This window comes from Gekko japonicus, unplaced genomic scaffold (genome assembly GCF_001447785.1).
Source record: "Gekko japonicus isolate JY-2015 unplaced genomic scaffold, Gekko_japonicus_V1.1 scaffold1643, whole genome shotgun sequence".
NCBI lineage: Eukaryota > Metazoa > Chordata > Lepidosauria > Squamata > Gekkonidae > Gekko > Gekko japonicus.
This window is the reverse complement of record NW_015169827.1, coordinates 407,227-431,154: the sequence shown is the minus strand read 5'-3', so window position 1 is coordinate 431,154 and position 23,928 is coordinate 407,227. Positions and strand designations below refer to the sequence as shown.

The 23,928-nt window shown below is 42.8% G+C and overlaps 1 protein-coding gene across 1 annotated transcript in view; it reads left to right on the top strand.

Annotated features, from left to right (window-relative positions):
* Positions 1-11,366: 11,366 nt before the first annotated feature.
* The window catches only part of PRKCD (protein kinase C, delta), a 110,653-nt gene continuing 98,091 nt past the window's right edge, over positions 11,367-23,928 (top strand). Inside the window, exon 1 of the mRNA XM_015417252.1 lies at positions 11,367-11,474. The gene's annotated coding sequence lies outside the window, so the exon portion shown is untranslated. The remainder of the gene's footprint in view (positions 11,475-23,928) is intronic.

Here is a 23,928-nt window from a genome sequence, read left to right as displayed (position 1 = left end):
AAACAGAACATATCGGCTATCTGAAATTCCCCTGTGATGCATGAAGCACTGGGTTAAGAAAATCTCTATAAATAAGCAAACATAGTTCTGTGGTTAATCACAGAATGGTATAACAAATACTATTTCTTATGCTGCCAAATTTGGCAATCTATAATTTCTTAGGAAAACTTCAAAAGGGAAGGTTCATAATAGAACTGGTCAGTTCAGACCCATGAAAATCCAGCAGCTGAATAAATACTTGAGAACATAACTACACATTGGTCTTCTTTATAAGTATTACAAAATCTGTACTGATTCCAGTATATCCAAGTCCAACAACTAAGATCAAGATGACTTTGTCTGCAATTGAAGTTGCTCTGCCAGCACAAACAACTGTTGGCAATTATTTTTACAATGATGCAGAAACTGATGTGCAGTTACTTGACTGAGAAAGTTAAATGAGAAACAGTTGCTTTAACTTCAACTGGACAGAGCTGAAAGCAATACAACAAACATTATATGCTTCTGAAAGTTAAACCCCAATATATGTAGTCATATAAGGTAAATCTCATTGGTGAAGGCAGAGTGGGGTTGTGTTTATTTAAGAGCCTGCAAAATTAGAAATGCAAATATTAGAAATCTGAAGTCAGGTGCAAATAAAATAACCTATTTAAAATACAAAAGTAGCTATGTTTGGCTGAGTGAAGCCTTTTGTTTCACTTATCTGTTTGGCATTATGTTCATCAGTAAGTTGTTAATGAGACAACTCTGTTAATATGAGACTGAAATTTGAAATACAGGCTTTGCACAATTCTACATTTCAAGTTCAAATACTAGTTTCACTCCTGCACCTGTACTCAAACAGAAGGGGGAAGTGAAAAATGTATTGCAATGTGTTGAAGATTATATACTTTTAAGACTGAAATATTGGAATAAAAATTAGATGTACATTTAGCACACTATTCTATAATTTAAGTTTAAAACTTGAATTCAACCACACATCCAGTTTCAAAGGAGCCAGGCAAAATGTAAAAACACCACAATGCAATATTTGATTTGGTGACTGAGAAATCACAAATAAATTTGTAGGTATGCCTCTGCAAGAGCATTACACTCAGGAAATAAGAACTTGCTGGTGGTCCCCAGCCCACAAGAAGTCCGTCTGTCCTCGACCAGGGCCTTCTCAGCCCTGGCCCCTGCCTGGTGGAACTCTCTGCCGGAAGACATCCATGCCCTGTGGGAGCTGCTACTTTTCTGCAGGGCATATAAGGCAGAGATATTCCGTTGGGCCTTTGGTTGAAGACAGCAACGGGACTTCTTTTGGCACTCTCATATAACCCCCCGCTCCTCATTACCCTTCCCCCCAGGGTGAGATTGGAGTTAGGATTTTTCTGCCATCTTTTATACCATATATACACTGCTTTTACTTATTGTTATTTATTGGATTGATTTAATGTTAGTTTGTATGAGTTTGTCTACCATTTGTTGTAAGCTGCCCTGAGCCCTACTTGTAGGGAAGGGCGGCCTAGTAAATCTGATTTAATAAATAAATAAATAATTCTCTGTTTAAGGTCTGACCATCAGTTCAAAGTCCTGTTTATGGGGGGAAGGTGTCGCAAGCTGAGCCAGAAATGGCGTAGGGCATGCTGTCAGAGTGTGGAGCAATTAAGATGAGAGCACCAACTCAAGAAGCATAGTTAAGGTCTGCTCCAAGGTCAAGAGTCTAGTCTAAGAGTCAGTCCACACAGCAAGGTCTCAGAATCCGAGGATTACTCATGAAAATGTTCAGGAACAAGATGAAGGCAGAGTCAGGAAATGGTCCAAAGAATCACAGGGTAGAGGCAGGATCTGATACAGTGGTCACAGAGTCAGAGGGACCTCAGTTTTTTGCTTCCACACCTAACAGCCTCGCTTGGCTGGTTTTTATAGCCATATGCTTATAGCCAGCTGCTAGGGAGTAATCCTGCAACTACCCAAGCGACTGGCACTGGGCCAGGAGGTGTGCACTTTGTCGTCTCTTCTGTAGTTCTGTTCATAGCCTTCATCTGTGGTGCTCTAAGGGTGTCGGTGATACTGGAGAGCTGGAAATGATCAACAGAGTTTCACCTGTTGAATCAGGGCTGGAGGGTGTCGGTGGCTCTGCACCAACTGTTGGCTGTGAATCCTGACAAGCCTGCAGCTCACCTTCCTGCTAGCTTCTGCTGACTCAGAGCTCCTCTTCTCCTGAGGAATCCTTGTTCTTGCTGACCCACAACACAAAAAATAAGATTGATTTATTTATTATTTAAATTTATCGACCACCCTTCTCTGAGATGCAAACTACATTGCAATGTGGTCACCAAAGTGAAGTCTTCTGAACATTACAAGAAATCTAACCTCTAAGAAGCACTTATTGGTGTTATTTTAGCTACAGAATACATTGAACAGATATATTTCCAATTTCAGTCAAAACTTCTATTGATATAACATATTATACACACAAACTGACTGCATTAATTTTGCGAAAATCAAGCATAATGTAGGTCAGAAACACTACATTTCAGACACACCAGTCTGCGCAGCTTTAAAAAAAAATCATAGGATTAAATATTATTATTTGCTGTACATTTCAGAGGTGAAAAAGAATGGAACATAAAAACACAGACTAGCCCCGCCCCCTACAAGCAGGAGATTCTCCATCCTTGTTGCTTGCTAGAAATATCTACCACCTCTAGACTTTTTCTAGTCTCTGTAAAGAAAGAGGAACTGAAACAAAACATTTGAGTGGCACAATTGCCAAAATTTCAATGTCCAAGAGAAGTAGATGTTAGACAGTAAGACTTCCTTTATGTGGACACGCTGGTTAAAGATTGTGCTGGTTTTTTGCTTGTCCTGCTGGTTGATAAGGATTGGTACACAATCAGCATAAATTGACATAGGTGAGTTTCTATGGTAAACCCAGGGATGCCCCAAAGTACAATTGTAGAGTTCCTAGTTACAAACTATACTATCAGCTTTGAAAGTTGCCCCACAGTGAGCACAGGGGATTGCCCAATGTATACTTCTTGAGTTTCTGGACACACACTATCAGCTTTAGAAACTTGCCTTCTTTCTCATTCATCTTCCTCATGCCTAATAAGGTAGAGCAAAAGCATGAGCAAATACAGGATATCAGCAGCGGTAGAAAGTGTTAACAGCTGCCCCCCTAAAATTTTAAAATAAACCTTTTTCTCCCTATCTGTTCAATAGATATGCAGAACATATCATAAGGAAAGGTGGATGACTTCCGGTTTATGGAAACACGCAGGCAGACGCAACTCCCAGTCGCTCCGGGGATGCAAACTGCACACCAGCGTGTGGGAGGGGGTCCGACGGATCGCGACCCCCCCCCCGGAGCCTTGGTAAAAGGCTCCTAGCCAGGGGGCTTTTGAGGGGTGACCTCTTCAATGGCGAGAAGCTGGAGAATTGAGGCGCTCCTCCACCCCGAAGGTCCTGCCGCTGAGTGACCAAATGGTACGAGTGCTGCTGACTGGGACAAGCGTTGGAGATTGGGCGAAATAACCGATGACAAACGAGGCCGGTTGGCCAACAACAAACTGTGAGTCAGGTTGAAGCAAGCATAAAGATTTAAAAGAAAGATGCCCCCCTTAAAGAGCTCCGGGAAAGCGAGCGGGGAAGGGGATCATCCCAAACGCACAGACAAAATACACAAAAAAGAGGGGGAGAGCAGAAAAACAAGCATCTAAATCTGTTTTAAGAGACGTACCAGAGCGTAGATAGGCATTTGGGCGAGTAGCAGAGACTTTAGCAACTTTTTGGAAAAGTAAACAAATCCAGAAAGATGGCGGGGAAGAAACCGGAGGAAAAAAAGTTGTTGAAAGCGAAACTAGGGAGTAGTCCTTGAACGGAAGAGACTTCTGAGCTTTCTAAACTGGTGGCTGATTCCTTGCGCCCTCTGCTGGATGAGATGACAAGTATTAAGCAGCAATTGTGAACAATTGGGCAGAGCTTGGCTTCACAGCAAATGCAACTGACTCAATCGTTAAAAGCAACGGAGCAAATGGGAGAGAAGGTGAAGGAAATGGACGCCAGCACTAAAAAAGTTAAGAAAAAAGTGAAGAAGCTGGAAATGAAGCAAGCCATGGAAGAGGCAAATTTGGTCCTGTGATTCCAAGGGGTCCCGGAAATTAAAGGCGAGAATCTGAAGCAACAGCTGAGTAAAGCATTAGCCCCAATGACAGATTGGACAGCGGAATACCTCTACAGCGAGATGGATGTGGTCTATAGGTCATATTAATCATATATCAAGAAAAATAATCTGCCTGGGGAAATAGTGGTCAAATTCTCGAAGAGACATGTAAGAGACTTGATTTTGAAAGCAACTATGGGACCACCCTTGAAAATTGGGGACAACAACATCAGGATTCTAAAAGACATTCCATTTGACATAAGACAGAAGAGAAAAAATTACAAAGAATTAATCCTTTTCTTACAAACAAATGGCTTCAGTTACACATGGTTAATTCCAGAATGCGCCATTTTCAAGCTTCACGATAAAAAAGAAAAGATTGACTCTGTTGTTAAAACACGTGACTTTTTGCGAACACAGCTTGGGGAACCAGAGGAGGACAAAAAGGAAGAAGAAGAAAGCAAATCTGATGGCGAGATAGGCTTGGGGTCTTCAGACAAAGACTCACCCTCTGAAAAGGGGGCAGCAGCCCCCAAAAGTTCATATAAATTGAGGATTAGAAAAGATAAGAATAAATAAGGGCTGAAGGACTCTGACTTGTGCCTGAAAACATTTTGAAATAACTTTGGGATGCTCTGGGGTTTTCTTTAAACAGTTAAAGGGATATATAAACGTTAATTAACTTAGCATAACCGACTAGGTTCATTGTGATAAGCACAATAACAATGTGATAAGCTGATGTATTGATCGCCTACTCTTAGGTTTTTAGTTAGTCATGGGTCTTTTTTCTGTTTCCCTAGATGTAGTCCCCCTTCCCATATTTTCTGTTATAGTTTGTAGTCTGCAAAAAACCAATAAAAAAATTCCCCTTAGGGGGATTAAAAAAAAAAAAGGAAAGGTGGATTACATTTAGATGAAGGTGGCGTGAAAACTGGTGGAAGGAACATTAATAATTTGTGGTATGCAGATGATGCAGTGGTGACATTACTGACAGAAAATAGTGAAGACTTGAAATAACTGAAGTAACTACTGATGCAGGTTAAAGCAAAAAGTGTCAAAGCAGGATTACAGCTGAACATCAAGAAGACAAAAGTAATGACTACTGAGGAATTACACAAATTTACAGCTGACAATGAGGAAATTGATATTGTTAAAGATTTTCTATTCCTTGGCTCCCTCATCAACCAAGAAATTAGAAGGAGCTTGAGACTGGTAAGGGCAGCCATGAAGGAGCCAGGAAAAAAAAGTATAAGAATGTGTTGCTGGCGATCAAGATAATTCATGCCACAGTGTTCCCCTTTACTATGTGTGGGTGTGAAATTTAGACAATGAAGAAACCAAAGGGGAAGAAAGTTGATTAATTTGAAATGTGATGTTGGATGACAGCTTTACAGAAAAAGACAAATAAGTAGGTTCTCAATCAAATCAAGCCAGAACTCTCCCTAGAAGCTAAAATGACCAAACTTTGGTCATATTTTGGTCACATTATGAGAAGATGAGATAATGCTATGAAAAGTTGAAGGAAGCAGGAAAAGAGGAAGACCCAACATGAGATGGATTCACTCAATTAAGGAAGCCACAGATCTCAGTCTGCAAGGCCTGAGCAAGGCTGTAAATGATAGGAAGTTTTGGAAATGACTTGATGACACTTAACACACATTCAGAACTGTAAAACTCACAAGTGTATGATTTAAAACATTCAAAACTGTAAAACTCACAAGTGTATGATTTACTGGTAGAGTTTGTAAATGGGAGATCTTTCCAAATACTATGGTAATATTTTCAGAGGAGGTACTGGAACAGGGCTTTTTGAGTAGGATCTGTTGTGTGGAAGGTTTAGCTCCTTACGGAGCACACTAAGGCAATCCAGTTTCAACAATCTTGGATCATATTACACTCTTATTATGCTGAATTCTGTATTATTATTTTTCGTGAAATGGATTACTTTATTTTTTGTAATTGTAATATTTTAATAGTGTTAAGATGATAATAGAGCAGCACTGTGGTATAGTAAGGGTGCTGGCCTTGGAGCAGTCAAACCTTGCTTAAAATTCCTGCTTTGACATGAAACTAATAGAGTGACTTTGGACCAGTCACATTGCCTCAAAGAACACTGTCAGGATGAAATGGGAAGACATAATGTAATCTTCCTGGAGAAATGGCAGGATGAGTAAAAACACCTAGTTATATTATGCTATTACTGTTGTAACTTACATACTTTGGGGTCCCTTTGGGAGCCTTTCGGAGGGGTTATTCCCGGAGGCACTTAAGGAGGCAGTTGTGCACCTCTCCTGAAAAAGCCATCTCTGGACCCGGCTGAATTGGCCAACTATTGGCTGGTTTCCAACTTGCCCTACTTGGGCAAGATAATAGAGAGAGTAGTTGCAATTCAGTTACAAGGCTTCTTGGATGATGCTTCCATCTTAGATCCATTCCAGTCCGGCTTCCGACCAGGACATGGGACAGAGACGGCACTGGTCGCCCTCACAGACGGCCTCTGGAGGCATCGGGATCAGGGAGGATTGGCAGTGCTGTTGTTGTTGGACCTGTTGGCTACGTTTGACATGGTCAACCATCAGTTACTGATCCAACACCTCACCAACACTGGAGTCAAGGGACTGGCCTTACAGTGGCTCGCTTCCTTCCTCCAAGGTCGGGGACAAAGAGTGGCACTGGGGGGATCAGCTGTCCCAAAGGCACCCACTGGAATGTGGTGTGCCTCAAGGGGCAGTGCTGTCCCTAATGCTCTTTAACATCTATATACGCTGTCTTGCCCAGATTGCCTGGAGGCATGGGCTGGGATGTCACCAGTATGCGGATGACACCCAGCACTGTTGTTGGGGAGTCAGTCTGACTCTTAACCGGAAGATCTGGACTGGGCATTACAGGCCGTGGCTGGTTGGCTTAGACTGAGCCAGCTGAAACTGAATCCCACGAAGATGTAGGTCCTGTGCCTGAATCAGGGCAGTCCGAGATTAGGGATCCCACTCCCGACCTTCGATGGGGCACCATTGGTGCGAGTGACGGAGGTTAGGAGTCTGGGAGTGCTCCTAGACACCTCTCTAATAATGGAGGCCCAAGTAACAGCAACTGCCAAATCAACCTTTTACCATCTTCAGCTGATCAGGCAGTTGGTTCCCTTTCTCGAATGCAACAATTTGGCAACAGTGATCTATATGATGGTCATCTCAAGATTGGATTACTGTAATGCCCTCTACGTAGGGTTGCCCTTGTCTCAAATCCGGAAGCTGCAGCTGGTGCAAAATGCTGCAGCCAGGCTATTGATGGGACTCCCTATTCTGGAGCACATCCAGCCTGTGCTAAAGGCATTGCACTGGTTGCCTATAGCATACCGGATTCGTTTCAAGGTGCTGGTTCTTACCTTTAAAACCTTTTATGGCCAGGGATCTACATACCTGAGGGACTGCCTTTCCCCACATATAGCCCAGAGAGCACTGCGATCAGGAGTTCAGGACCGCTTGGCCCTTCCGAGTCATAAGGAGGCCAGGCTAGTAACAACCAGGGCCAGGGCTTTCTCGGTGGCGGCTCCACTCTGGTGGAATGAGCTCCCAGAAGAGATCAGGGCCCTGCAGGACCTGAAAAATTGGGCTCTTCCACCAGGCTTTGGGAGCCACCGCCACCACTAACAACGGACAGCTTGGATGGGAGAGCCCTGTCCCCCCCCGATCATTAAATATAGCCTGAGCCAGCTGCCTAAGATGACCTATGAAGACTAGAGAGCTGACTGCGAACTGCGTAACAACTACCGCTGTGAAATTACGAAATTATTGATACTAGCACTTTATTATATTTATGGTTTTAGCTCGGTTTAATTTTAATTGTTGTTCCTAATCTACTTTGTGTGTATTGTAAAATTTTTAGGTGTAAGCCGCCCTGAGCCGGCTTCGGCCAGGATAGACATCTAATAAACAAATCAAATCCAAGAACAGCTGAAGCAACCCCAGAGAGCTGCCATTTGACCCTCCCTTCCCTCCTGCAGTTCTAATGTAAATCAGGCTCCTGCACACATGATATTTTGAAGTTTAAAACATTGCTGGGAGCTTCTGCAGCTTCAGAAACATGTTTGGAGATTCATATGTATTTGTACACGTGTTCTACCATAATGCAGAAATGGCATCGACTCAGCCTGCATCAGCAAACTACACACTATGGTTTATTAGGAAAGGCATTAAAAATTAAACAGCCAGCATTGTAATGTGCCCCATTTTGTGTCCACTGTTCTTTTCTCTCTCCATCAAGAGACAGGGTGGGGGGGTTGGACACTTTTCAAAGGCCATTCATTAAAGATTAAACATCCAGCATTGTAATGTGCCCCATTTTCTGTCCACTGTTCGTTTCTCTCTCCATCAAGAGGCAGGGTGGGGGGTTGGACACTTTTCAAAGGCCATTTCGGTTTCCCAGGCTGCCCATAATTAGCATTGATGTCTTCAAAAGAAGATTGGACAGATTCTTGGAGAACAGACTTACTAAGCAATGATAAGTTAAAAAGGGACTTTCCACATCCAGAGGTAGTAAACCTCTGAATACCAGTTCTAGAAATATTGTATCACTTTGCTTCATTGCTTTTTGCCCCAGCCCTGCTTCAGTGCTAGCAGTGAGTGTGGATATTTTTTTAAAAAATCTGAAAATACTGAAATTACCCACGTACAGTAAGTGTGGGAAGGGCTGGAATTTAGTTCAGTCCCAGTTTCTGTTTAAAGAGTAGAACAAAGTTTTAGTCCAGTGGCACCCTTAAGACCAACAAAGTTTAAAAAGTAGTTACTCACCTATTCCTCTATATGAATATGTAGACGTCCTCACTTGCCTAGTTTGAACTTTAATTTCATAAAATAAGGCCTTTGCCCCAAATAAACTTATAACTGCAGTTCACACAGCAGTTGAGCTCATACATCTGGGGAGGGAGGAAATCTGAGTTTTAACTTAAATATGTTATTAAGGCTCTATTAGGAGGGGGGATTTGAGGTTTTATTGTTAATGTTTTAATTATGCCTTGAGGCATGAGGAAACAAGGAATATCTTTAAGTAGGTAAATAAATATTCTGATCTTAACTTCTGCAGTGTTGCCTGATAGGGTAAGGACAGGCATGCCAAAGCCAGCTGTAACTGTCCCTTCTCACCTGCTTGAGGTGACCCACCAGTGCCATCATGCTTTCATATGGCATTTGGGCTTGCCATGGCAATGCTGCCCAAATTTTAAAGTAGGTGGGTTGGAGGATGGTGGTTTTTGTTTTTAGTGATGCACAGGCATCACTCATAACCTATTGGGCAGTTTTTATCCCACCCAGCCCAATTTGATTTTTTAAAATATAATCATGGATATCCCCTGCTTTGCAAAAACTTATATTCTAGCCAACTGGTATGGATTTGTTTGATCCACATGCTGGGCCAAGCCTGGCTATTAAGATACAGTATGTTGCCATTGGCTTTGAAATAGGACAAGATGGGTGGGGCAGGTAAAGATAAAGGATGGGGAAGGAGAGCTTGATGCAAGACTGTTCTGTATTCTCTACGTAAATGGAAAATATGTTATTAAACTTTAAAGACAAATAGACAACAAATCAGGAAACACTTAAAGGGGAAAGCACAGGCTCCTCTTGTCTCAGAACCCTTCACACATCATGTACTTTAGGCTCTACCCAGGTGTTATGTAGTGAGCCTAAGCCTTTCCTCTTGCTGCCCCTAGAATGGGCTGAACTTGCTTCTCTAGATGCCTGGATCCAGGAACTAACTTATAGATAAGCAGTGTAATGTAAATAGCCTATCACTGGGAGTGTGTGTGTGTTGGGTGTGGTGTTTTGCATGCATATAAGCAGCCCTGCTAGCTTAAGAACATAAGAGAAACCAATGTTGGATCAGGCCAATGGCCCATCTAGTCCAACACTGTCACACAGTAGCCAAAATTACCAGGTGCCATCAGGAGGTCCACCAGTGGGGCCAGGACACTAGAAGCCCTCCCACTGTTGCCCCCCCAAGCACCAAGAATACAGAGCATCACCTGCTAGTTCCCTCTTGAAGCCGTCCATGCCTATAGCCGCCACCTCCTCCTGTGGCAGTGAATTCCATGTGTTAATCACTCTTTGGGTGAAGAAGTACTTCCTTTTATCTGTTCTAACCTTACTGCTCAGCAATTTCACGGAGTGCCCATGAGTTCTTGTATTGTGAGAAAGGGAGGAAAGTACTTCTTTCTCGACCTGCTCTATCCCATGCATAATCTTATAAACCTCCATCATGTCACCCCTCAGCCGCTTCTCCAAGCTTCCTCTTATGTTCTGCTGAAATCACTTGATAAACCTGAGCTGATCACTGCAATGCTTCTAGAACCAAGTATTTAACACCAGGAAACCTGATGCAGCAGTCAGTCTTTGGGGTGCCACAAAATTGCTTTCTAGTTTTATTTAACGACAAGCAATGGGCACCACTCCAGCAATCTTACTTTTTTTTCTTTAAAAAAAAATCAAGATATAAAAGTGCTGGAGAGAGGATTAGGAAAGTTGAGATAATCTTTTCCCACGGGCAAGTGCCTCCTGCCAAGCTTCAGCTGAGGGAAACACTTTTACAACTTCACTCTAACCTTATTTGCATACTGGCACAATTCAAAGCGAGGTCCCCAAGAGGCCGAGGCGGGAGTCGGCAAAGGCCGGTCTTAAGTTGTTCATGGAAAGGCGCCCACACCGCAGCAGCCACTCGAGAGAACCGGCTATGCAGGGCTTAGAGGGAAGGAAAAGGGGGAGGGTGGCTTTTCAAATGCCCGCTACCCCGCGAGGAAGCGGCTTCTTCAGGTACGGCGGCCAGAGCAAGGCCGAGAGGGGGCCTGAGGCGGCCGGTTGAGGCTCGCGCAAACTGGGCTTTTGAGCCTTGGAGAGTCCCTTGCTGAGGGCAAAGAAACAGGGGAGTGAAGAGGATAGGGAAGGAAAAGGAGGAAGAAAAAACGAAACCAAGCCCAAAGGGATAGTTCCTTGGGGGGGAGGGGCTCCCAGAAACTGAGGAAAAGACGAAACTACAAATCACGTCGTCTTTCCCGCTCCTCTCCACCGCACAGCGAGGCCAGCAACCCAGCGCGCGTCCCCCACGCCCTTTCCCTTTTGGGGAGCAGCGGTGGCAGCAGGTGAGCGCGTCCGGCCAGAGCTGAGACCGGAGGCGGAGCGCGCGCGAGGAGGGGAGGCGCGAGCGTGCAAAGGGCGGGCGGTCCCGAGGCGGAGGCAGCTGAAACTCGACGGGCGCTCTTTTTTTCGGGGCAGCGCTCTCGACCTCGGAGCGCCGGGCAAGTTTGGCGCGTCCTGCCCTGGTGGACCCCGCGCGCAAAAGGGTGAGTGACTCCGGCGGCTTTTCTTGGCAAGGCCACTGCGCGGGTGGGGGGGGGGGGTAGAGGAAGGCGCTGTTGGGCATGGTAGTTCCTGCCCCGCCTAGCCCCTCGGTGAATGAGGAAGAGGCGCGGGCGGCATCGCCTTCTCTGGTGGTTTGAAGAGACTCGCTCGCAGTTCCGCTCTCCCCCCTTCCCCCCGCCAAACCACTGACGGGTTAACTGGCGGAGCATCTCTTCGCCCTGCTTCCCGAAGCCCCTTCACGCCTCGGCGCCGAAGCAGCTCCTCGCTCTCGAGAGGACGAGTTCGACTCTCGCTTTGGGCTGGGTGACACGCACTTTGCGAAAGAAGCTCGGCTTCTTCCTGCTTCCCCTTTGCAATCGCGGCGAGTCTGGGACGGGGCAAGGCAGAGACGGGGAGAGCTGAGCAGGTAGCGCCCGCCGTCGCCGGAGTTTCCCAAGAGCGGTCTAGACCCGGGCTGCTCAATCGACCATCTGCCCGAGGACTGGTTTCCCCCGGGACTTCCTCGTTTAGGAGCCTCCATCTTTCCTTAAAGTAGTCGGCCAAACTCATGCAAATCAAATTGTTTTTAAAGGGGGAGTGATTTGTTCGTGGTAGGTTTTCTTTGCAGTTTACGCTGCCTACTTGTATAATGCTGATCCTTTCTCGTGTTTCCGGTTCCTTATCTTATGAATGATCCAGACTTTTAAAAAGTGAAAAAGAAGTGTAATGAGCCTTTCCCCAGAAATCACGTTTCAAAGGCTGGTCGTCTTTCTTGTCAAGCAAAATAATATCTTAATCTGGCCTTTGCAGCCATCTAAATCTGTCCAGGAAATTGGGGTAACTTAAAAGGCTGGACATTTCAGCCACACAAGAAGACACATAATGGCAGGATATTTGAACTTGCAAGTATTAAAATGTAAACATCCCCAATGGCTTTGTGATAAGGAAGAAACATTCAGGCCTTTTCCATTCTGAGCTTTACATTTTCACAGCAGCACATGATTATTTAGGAAGGGGTGATTGACAGCTGTGTCAACAATTTTTCTCCCTTTCCCAAAATACTAGAACTTGAGGGTATCCAATGAAACTGACATAGGGTAGGTTCAGGATGGGAAAAAAGGAAACACTACTTTACATAGAGAATGATTAAAATGTGGGATTTGTTGTCAGAAGATGTAGTGATGGCCACAGAAATAAACAGCTTTAAAAGGGGGTTAGATAGATTCACAGAAGATAAGTCTAGCAATGGCTACTAGCCATGGTGACTGAGGGGAAACTCCACACTAAGCCTCTGAATCCCAGAGCCAGGAGGCAACATCAGGTGAAGGTCTTGGCTTCTGTGTCCTGTTGTTGGCTGTCCAAAGGAAGTGGTTGGCCACTGTGTGAGGCAGGATGCTGGACTAGATGAACCATTGGTTTGACCCAGCAGGGCTCTTCTTATGTTCTAAACACAATATTCAGAGGGTTGAAAACGGAGTTGTATTTTTTTTATGAAGTATGTCTTTTGATCTCTGTTTGGATAACATACCTGTATCCTACTGGGCTAAGGATCACTCCCATCTTTATTTCTCTGTCTCAAGGCATCTCAGAGTCCTGTAACTGGAGACTGCATTTTGAGTGGTTTGTAATTAGGAAGGGTTGGTTCCTATAGGTCACTTTGGTTAGAGGCCACAGGCATTTTTCTTGTTCTGTTGTTTGAGCTGGAGGGGTTGTTTACTTTCCCATTAAGTGGATAGTCAGGTTCGGTTTGCTTTGTTTGTGCCATACATGTTGTACACCTGTTCTGTACTTGGGACACTCTTGATATCCATTGTGTTTGTTGATCACTGGGAAGATAGTACTGCCTTTAGGCAGAGGGCTGGACTGCTGTTTGACCTCTTCCAGTTCTATTAACCTGAATCTTGCAATCATCATGGCACTATACCAGCATTGCTGGGGAATTTTTGCTGGCATTGCAGAGATATATACCAGTGGTTGCCAAGTTTCATTTTCCAAGAATGAATTCCATACATTACAATTATAGTGCTTTGGTGTATCTGCAGCAGTAAGCAAAGGCTAAAGGGTGTTTGTGGCGCCAGTGCTGCAAGAGTTGGTTGCCTGTATGCTTCATGTCTTTTTTTGGGGGGGGGCTGTAGTACAAAATAATTCAACAAATTGAGTAATATGTTTGTTCCTTTCCTGTGACAGTAGCAATTATATATCTAAATTAAATAGCTGAATGGTTTAAGCAAGTATGGTAGTCCAGACTTGGACCATAAAATAATTAGTTCCAGGAAGCATAGCAAATCCTGCGTGGGGAACATAGAGGGGAGTTAATAATTTAGCTCATAAAGCATGGGAGTATTGTGGAAAGTTATAACTTGCTTATCCTTAGGTCAAATTTAATGTAGATCATTAAAACCTTGTATCATCTGGTTTATAGGAGCATGAAAGTAGTGTATTAAAACAAATGCAACCTATGCTGAATGTTCTTAGTAATTTTACTGATCAATGCAGCCTGATGGATAAGAACACTTATTTCTGATTAGAGGACCTATTCACATGTTACAGAGATTTTCCTCTCCTATCGACATGTATTCTGGGGGTTCTGTGCTTGAATCTGTTAAGGAGTATGTTGGCCAATTCAGATTAGGACCATGGTGAATGGGGACTGAAGGCTTCAACCCTTACTCCCCGCCCCCCACATCATTATCCAATTTGAATCAGATTTTTCCTCATACATGGAATTAATATTTTGTACTGAGCTCCCAGAACACATCTGGACTACAGGACCTTAATGTACAAATTGGCTTGCAGTGTCTATATTGGAATGGGAGAGGACTTGCTTAAATACAGACATAATTATCTTGAATATATGTTGTAAGAACAGAGCTAGTGTGATGTGATGTAGTGGTTAGTGGTCTAGGACTGGAAGACCCAGGTTCAGTTCCCTGTTCTACTATGGAAGCTTGCTGGGTGACCTTAAACCAGTCACTCTCTCTCAGCCTAATCTACTTCTCAGGGTTGTTGGGAAGTAGGGCTGCCAAACCGCGGCGGGGGATCCGTGTGTCGTCGCAGGATCGCTGCCGTGGGGGGACAGCGATCCGCATTGCACCGGCGTCGCCAGGATGTGACGCTACGCCTTGCCCTGGCAATGGGACTCCAAACAGCCCCGTTGCCAGAGCGACATGTAGCGTCACATCCTGGCGACGCCGGTGCAGCGCGGATCGCTGTCCCCCCGCGGCAGCAATCCTGCGATGACGCACAGATCCCCCGCCACGGTTTGGCAGCCCTATTAATGGGAAGATAAAATGGAGGAGAGGAGAACTGTGATATTTAAGCCACTTTGGGTCTCCATTGAGGCAATTAAACTTTGTTGGTCTTACAGGTGCCACTGGACTCAAACTTTGTTCTGTGATGTACTTAGTATGTTTGTGCCATTTGTTGTGGAATACTCTAACGAACTCAGAGACATGGAGGGGACAGAATGAAATGTGTGGAAGAGGGGGATTTATTTTGTTTCCTTGCAAAGGATGCCAGTATTCCCAGTGATAACCCTTTTCTTGAGTGCATAGGCTGCAGAGTTTTGTCTAACCAATTGATCAATGAAGTGATTAAAATCATTTGAAAGGTAACCCTAATTAGCTATAAAGCAGATCTGTAAAGAGAAGTTAATTTTTAAAAAATACAAGTACTTACAAGAAGGGTAAGACTAGGCATTTCTTTCTCACACAGGAGGGAATTCCTCTTCTGTAGCAGTGTGTGCATAATTTGAGAACAGAATATGTTTTTTATTGAGAAATAATGTTTTATAAGCATATTTATGGAGAATAGACTAAGCTTAGATGAATACAATTTATTTAAGTGGCCAGCATCCTTTTATGAAAATGATGCACTGCGCTTTGTGGATAATAATCTCCTGGTGATCCCTGGCCCCAAAAGCATTTGTTTAGCCTGAGCCAGAGTCGACTGAACAACAACAACAACAGACCCTTTTCAGCTCTGGCCCTGGCCTGGTGGAATGCTCTTCCAAATGAGATCTGGGCCCGACCGAATCTGATGTAGTTCTGCAGGGCCTGCAAGACAAAAATGTTCTGCCAGGCCCATGGTTGAGGCAACGAAGTTTCCATCTGAATTGTCGTCCCCCAGCCCCTTCTCTGTCATCCACCTCTTCATTATATTAGTTTTTATTCATCAGCACACAGGCTGCGCAACCTCACTTGGATAACTTATGCAACTTGTGCCTTATATTGCCATCTGACGACTTTTAAACGTACTGTTGTGATAATCGTTTTTAATAGTTAATTTATAGTATTGTTTTAAAAGTGTTGTTACCTGCCCTGAGCCCTGCTGTGCAGGTGAGGGCGGGCTATAAGTCCAGTAAAATAAATAAATAACATGTAATCTTCCATTGAGTTGCCATTTATTACAGAGCAGTTGGCCTAAAAGACAGCCAGTGTGGTGTACTGATTAGACTGTCAAATTAAGTGCAAGTTCGAATCCCTGGTCATCCATGGAAGTTTGCTGAGTGACCTTGGGACCGGTTCACAGACTCTCAGCCTAACCTACCTCAAAGGCTTGTTGTGAGGATAAAATGGAAGAGAGGAAAACAATGTAAGCCTCCTTGGGTCCCAATTGAGAAAAAAGTGTGGGTTATATAAACTAAGTAAATAAATAAAAGGTTAGGACAATACTATATAGTATGTCCTGTGCTAAAGAGGTAGCAAGGATATGTTCTTGGTTTCCATATCAAAGTTGACACTTGATAAAGCACAGTACAGTCTCCCTGAAAAGCAGTGGGCCGTGAGATGTCCCTTATCTTCTGAAGAACTAGTGTTCTTTTATATGTGTGTGTAGCACTTCCTGTTCATTTCTTATAAATGTGTGTTATCAGAATGCTAGAATGATAACTGTCAGTTATGCAAATAGTAATGGTAAGCTTGAGGATTGGTGGGGGAACGGTGAGTACAGATGCAACATGGCTTCCAAAAATTAGTGATGTATCGCACTCCCATCTTGTAAATCAAGGCACTTTTAAATAGAAATATAAAGCTTGGAAAATATATTTCCATGCTCAAAGTATTCTTGTTTTCAGAGTTTGATATTTCTCTGTAATTTTTAGGTCAACATTTAAGTTTTTAGATTCAAAGACAGAAGATGCATGCTGAAAGTGTATAAAACATGTTAATAAGTGTCTAAATCTCACTATGCTGAAAGTGTATTAAAGCACACTAAATGGTAACCTAAAAATACAAAACTGTGATACTGTCTATAATTCATGCATTGAGTAGCTTTGAGGAAGTTCTTGGCATTAATCATGACGCTTTTGGATAAACATGGAAATACATGTACAAACAGTATATAAAAATCTATTAATATATAAACAAGTTTATTTGGGATTGAAGTCCTGTTGCATAAAATAAATTTATGTATAAACAAAGCTTGATTCATTTTAAATGAACTTTTCTAAAGCTGTAAACATGTTTTTACTTGGGGCAACCTTCATACGGCAAATACCAAGTTTCTGACATCATCTGATTCTTAAAGATCTATTATTGACATTTTAATATTCAAATTCATTATTTTTTTTAAACCAATCATTTGGTTCATAAAAGATTTTCAAATTATTATGGGGGAGGGGTATTCTGTGCACAACCTGCTTGCTTATTTATAGAATTTTTAACCTCCCTTTTTCGAAGCTTACCTATGCTGCTTTTTAAAAAACCATATCTTCTTTACTGTTATTGCCATGGCATTGAGGCATCGTTCAGATGCCATGCTAAGCAACAGTTAAACTCCAGTTTCTGCAATGAGGATGAACATGACTTGTTCACCATATATCTGTGTTTCCCTTGCCCATCTCCCCCCCCCTCCTTTCTTACAGAACACATAGAAACAAACTCAAATCGAAAACAAGCTCTAGTTTCCTGCCTGGGACAAATTGGAACTTGTGTTTTCTCTAGAAACTAGAATTCTAACTCAAGAATCAGTCCTACCTATGCATTGTGCCCGTACAACAAGTAAGTTAGGCTGAGAGAAATGGTTTCTCCATCTTTGTGGCTGAATGGATCTGGATCTCCTGGATCCTAGTCCACTGTGGCATACTGGCAACACCACCATAGCTTAAGCTGCCTTGGAGGAATGTTATAACAGAAAAAGAGAGAAACCACGTTTAAATAAAATTAATGCGCTCCCCTGGAATATCCTATCTAATCTAAAAGAGCATGAACAAGTTCTAGAAGGAAAGAGTTGAACTGATAAAGAAGTTCAGAGTCTAACACGGGCTCTTCAGGGAGTCTTTGGAATGTTTGTTGTTGAAAGGTTGTTTTTTTTCAAGAGGAAGCTGGTAAGCCAGCTGTCAAAGATAGTGCTGGGTGGGCGGGTGAGAAGATTTGCATGTGGTATCTTCTATTGAGATGCTTTTGTACAGCAAAATGTTACTGCTGTTCCTCTATAGTTTTGGGGCATGTTGTCTTTCAGACCCGTTGTATTTAGACACAAATTTATAGAAATCCATGAAGCTGTACATTGGACCAGCCTTGCCTACTGATCTGTATCTTGGAATGTAGTAAATTATGGTGTTGTTCCTGCAGTTGAGCAGGACATAGATTCTACAAATAAAATAAAATCTGAGCTGAAAAACTACTAGGCACTCAGTCGCTGAGACCAGGGGTAGACTTAGAAATTTCCCCAGTAGGCTGTTGCCCTGGAGGGCCACTGGTAGACAGAAGCAAACTGGGCCAGTCATCAACTAGTCTGTCAGTGCTGCAAGGGCCACTTGTCTTGGACCTATTCAGCTGACCCAGTGGTCAGGTTCTTTTATCTGCTACCTCCTCCAATGGTGCTGCTGTTTGTCAGTGGTTTATAGGAGGCAGGAACAGGTGAACTGACACCCATTGTTGGGCTAAGACTGAGCTTCAGAGGCAGCTAGTGGTGCAGCAGGGACCACTCAGCTAGGTTTGCTAGACTGTTCCTAGCCTAGATCACTTAGAAGTGATTTTTTTTTCCAGGCGTGAATCTCTTGCAGGATCCGTTTCATAATCTGTGCAGGGCTGAAACTTGTTTTGGTTTGGTATGGGAATGTTTCATTAATTATTTTCCATGTTACAACTGTCTGTAATGGTAGTTTGGAAGAATAAAGAAGAATCCCCCATTTGATTTTATTTGAGGGGGGGAAGAGCTTTGCAGTTAGTTGCAAGGAACAAAATATCTATGGCCCCGGTCACACGGGCTGGAAACTGCGGGGGTGGGGGAGCGTGGCTGTTTGCCCTGGAACAAAGTAATGTGCAGCAGCCCAATCAGACGTCCTGTCGAGGTCCCGTGGTTAGGCGTTAGGTGTGGCAAAGAAGCAGCACGGCGCGTTCACACCGGCAATCGCGCTGCGCTGCTTCTGTGGCAAATGGGATTTGTTGTTTGTCTCACCGAAGTTTGCGCGTGTGCATGATCGTTTGTGTGCATCCTTTGGGGACTTAAAAAAAATAATCTGGTTTGCAAGGGGACATGGGCAGGTGCCGGATGCCACGGGATTCCAGCGGAAACGCGATCAGATGCCCGCACTTGCCCCGTGTTTTCCAGAAACCAGTACATCGTAAGTACTAGTTTTTTACTCCGCATCTTTGGCAGGAAGCCACGGGTTAGCCACGGGAGCACTACGCTTCCCAGATGTTAAAATCCACCTATCATCCGTATCTGTAGCGTGGCAAATGCTCCGTGTGAACGGGGCCTATTATCCTTTTTTTGACAGCTTTTAAAGAAATGCTTGACATAAACAATAGTACTGAGAATCTGACTTATTCAGGCATCTTTGGAATTTTAAATACAGCTACATGCATTGAAGGACAAACATGATAACCATGTAGGGCAATAGCATGGCTGCCAACCATGCCCATGTGTGCTCCTTTTAATGTAGTTGTTACTGATCAGCCACTGTAAATGTAACACCGGTTTCCTCAAACAGAAACTCAGGGCAGGTTAGCATAGATAGACATTTGGTTTTTGATATTTTCGTTCTGTTGAGTTTGAATTACTGTGCAATTTGTTTACCACAAAGCTCAGTAATGCGTTTTGGAATACTTATGCCAGGGCACTTTCTCAGGCACGTTTATCTTGTTTTCATGCTGTGATTATCGTTGTGATTAATAGTCTTTGAAATGATCTGTGATGACTATGTCAGTCATAAGCTTCTGTATTGCTACATTTTTCAATTGCACTGCTAAACTGGGAACATGTTAAATGGCTAGCTTTATACAGAACCCCAAATGTGCAGCTGTTTGCACAATCTACTTAGGGATGAAGTCTTTTTAAATAGGTAGGACACTGTTTAAAAAATCAAAAGAGAAAATCAAACCTAATGAGGTAACTTTAGATGCCCATTGACAGGAAAAGGAAAGAGTTTTTTTTTGTGATTGTTGCACAGAAGAGTGCTGGTCTTAACTGTGTTACAGTGCCGGGACCTTGACTGGTTGCATCATCCAAATGGCTCTGTGTTTTGTGGAAGATATTTGGATGAGTAGGAGTGAGGGTGGTGTTTTCCTCTCCCTCTATTTTAAATGGAGATTAAATAGGTGGTAGAAAATTGTTTTAGAGCTCCTTGAAAATTGATGTAAAATTAATCTTAACTGTTTGGATAAGGTCCACCCTTCCCCCTCTTTCATTCATTCATTCATTCATTCATTCTCTCTCTCTCTCTCTCTCTCTCTCTCTCTCTCTCTCTCTCCTCCCATCTGTTGTAGGAGTAGGGAAGAGGTCTATGAGAACATTTGATAGTAAGTATTGTATATTACATGTTTCCTTAAAGAGTAAAAGAAACAGTTCTGCTGGTACATTAATAGAAATCTTGTAGGTAGCCAGCAGTCTTGTCTCTCTGATAACTGAGCCTGCCCTATCGAGGAGGGCGGGATATAAATCTAATAAATAAAGTAAAAATACAGTTATGAAGGAAATTTTTAGAAATGTTGGTTCATTTCTCCCTTCTTCCTTTGTAAGTTATAAATTACTAACAGACATCTGTGGGCTAGCTCCCTGATACCATTGTCCACTGAACCCAGTATTTTTGTACAACAGCAACTTGTCCGCCCTTATTTTCAGAGTTAACCATTAGCATCAGCAATAACTTGCCAAAGTTAGAGTTATATCCGCACCAGCATTTTTGAGAACGATAGACATGGTTGCTTTTGTAGCCTTGTTAGAAGTGAGTTTGCACACTAGTTTATACTAACCATGGTACACATGCCGATATATAAAAAAACAGAAGGGAGAATGCAGATATGATGCATGAAGGAGAGAGGCATGCTAGTGAGTTCTAGACTGCTTCTCAGTCTCCTAACCATGCATTATCCCTTCCCCAGTCCTAGTAGGCTCACTCCAAGACATTTTGCTTCCTGAGGCAAACCCCCCCCCCTCCATAATTGTCCAGTCTTCAATTCCTCTGCTTCCATTTTTTTCTCTTTCTGTGCCATCACATCCCTATCTTTATTCCTGTTGTTCTGTCATTTGAAATGCTGTCCTCGTTTCACCTTGTTCTCACTCTTCATTGTGTTGCACATCTCCCGTAATCTTTCTGTTTAGCCAGATGATTTCATCTCTCCCCCCACCTTGCCAACCAATCTGACATAAATCTCACTTAAGTCTTATTCTGCCCACAAAAATATTCTGAACTCTCTTGAGTACTGTCTCCAGTTAAAAAACAAAAACAAAAAACAAATTCCGTTCCTGTAAGTAATAGTGGAAACAATTCAAAGAATAGCTATAGCTACAATTGAATGCAAATTTACTTGAGAATAAACACCATTGAACTGGTATGGCTTTCTTCCCACAGAGGGATTTGAGAGAGTTCTGCTCCAAATTGGAGAGACAATATAAGACTGAAAGTAATGGCACTCACTGTTCATTTGAATCTCCAGATACTGTCTTGTGCCATCTTCAAAGAGGTATCTCTGCGTCTTGGTGTTGCTGCTGTATGTGACATCACAAAGTGGCTTTATGGGGAAGTCTTTTTTTCATTGTGTCAACATTTTTTTGATGGGGGTCAGCATTTACCACTCCAGGATTCTACCTCTGATCACTGCGTGAGGTTGTTTTGTCTTCCTGTTCACTTTGCCACTGAGTTTTAAAGGATCAGTTTATCCTGTATGAGCTATCCCATTGTTTAAGATTTTATGTGGAGTCCCTACACCATACGCCCACCTGAAGTGATGTGGGTTGCCACCAGAGGCAAGGACTTCTTTTGTGGTGGTATCTCAACTTTGGAGCTTCTTCATCACAGGTGCCAGATATCCAACTTGTGTAGTTTTCAGTACTAAGTGAAAACTTCTATTTTTGCAGTCTTTTGGTTGATTCCTCCACTTTTCTTTCATAGCTGGTTCAATTGCTATTTAATGCTGCTGTTTTTTTACTATCACTGGTCTTTACTTAATGATTTTTAGATGGATGTGGTTGCTGGGGAGGGCCTCTGGGGAGGGCGGGGTATAAATGAAATAATAAATAAAAATAAATTTTATGGGCAGATTGTTCTTTTTCTCCCTAGAAGTTACTTTGGGGGCCTTTGCCTGCAAGTTTACATGATGTGAATTGTTTGGCTATACTAAATTGCACCATTCTTGCAGCATTTTTTGGTTCAATGTATCAGATCTATACATGTAATGAAAGTAAGCATTTAAGGATTCTAGAAAGAGGTTATGGGCTTCACAGTGCAGAATTGTATGTTGTTCTTCATTACCACATATGTTTTTAAATATGACCTAGTTTGTCTCTAGAAAATACCTGCTTGATTGTACTGAAGGAGACATTGGAGATAAATGTAACATTTGGGGAATATTCTGGAATAATTTTTTGTTTGGCAGCTGATGAAATGTAATGATTACTTTTATTAGCTCCTCAGTAAATGAAATATGTATATGAATGCCAGAGAGAAGGGTGGGTTGATTTCCTGTGCTACCTTTCCCAGTAGTGGTTCCTTTTTAATTGCTAGTTACTATGATGCCTTTTATTATAACTAAATATATGTCATTCTGTGATGCAATATGAATTGACTGCCTCTGCAAATTAAAAATCCCTGTCTACCTAATTACCTTGAGGATTTGTCTTGGGCTTGATTTCCATAAAATAAAAATAAGGCTTGGGTAGAATCTGCCTCTCTTGCTCAATGACCAATTACTCAGAAAGGGTAATATCTAGAATAGAACTGGATTGATGTTACAGTCTTGTTTCCTGTGGGCTAGGAGTCAGTCACAGATCCTTCAGTTGCCCATCAGTAAATCAGATATAATTTGCTTCTGTGAGAACAGGACTGAGCCTGAAAAGCATGACTTCTAGTGTAAATTAATCTGTATTTTAAATTCCATTATCCACTGTACCATCCTGACTCTCATAGAGTGTCAATGTAGAACTGCTGAGGACTGGATCAAATTCCTGCTTAGCTAAGATGCTCACTAACTGTGAAGTCTAATGGAATTAGGCTTGAGTAACTGTGCAAGTTTGCATTGTACGTGACTCTGAACAGTCATCATCTTTCATCTTAAAACATATCTAGCAATCATTTTCTGATGATTAAATGAGGGGAAGCCATGTAACCTGCCCTGAGCTTCTTGGAGAGCAAAAGACAGGATAAAGATGTGATAAGTAATAATCAAAAGCAAAAGACTTTTTCAGATTGTTGTATTTTTTATAGTAGAGTTGACCAAGCACAAGTCGAGATTGTTTGCCTATGTTAGAGCACTGTGAAGGATACACCCACCCAGATCGAGGTGAGGCAGATGCTGTAGCCCAACTGAGCCCTGCACAAATCTAGGAAAGCAACACCTGGTTAATTGGTTAGGCAAGATGTTTCTTCCTCCCTTTGGAAGAAGGGTCAGGCAGACTCCCTCTTGCTCCCTCCCTCCTTTGGGGTTGGGGCCAGGGTGGGCTGTGGGAAGGGTTTTTCATTCCCCGTCTGCCGTTGATCACATGTGCAACTCAACAACGAAGTAAGAAACAAGTGATTCAGCTTTATTGAGAATGAGAACATCCAAAGATCACACAGCATCAGACGACACAACAACAAACAACAATGGAGCATAGCTCCTTTTAAAATCCCCCGGGCTGGGGTAGCCACGCCCTCACATAGTTAACATCCAGTCATGTTACATAGATAACAACCAATCATTTGTCTTTCCTCCAGCACAGACTCTTGCGTTTTATTGGTTACAGTATATGCTTCAGCCAATGGTGTTGTTCCAGATTACAATCCGGCTGAGGTTTCAAGCTTTACATTACATGTCAATGATAAAGACACAACAACATGGTTTTTTGAAGATAAAATGGAGGAGAGGAGAATGAAGTAAGGTCCCCTTTGTAAAGAAAAGTGGGCTATAAACGAAGTAAGTGAATAATAAATATGGCTGAAGATGGAGGAGCAGATCAAAGATGGGTGGGTGTGAAGGAGAGAAGGAAAGTTGAGGACATGGAGATTGCCCAGTAAAGAGAAAGAGGAAGTAGTGT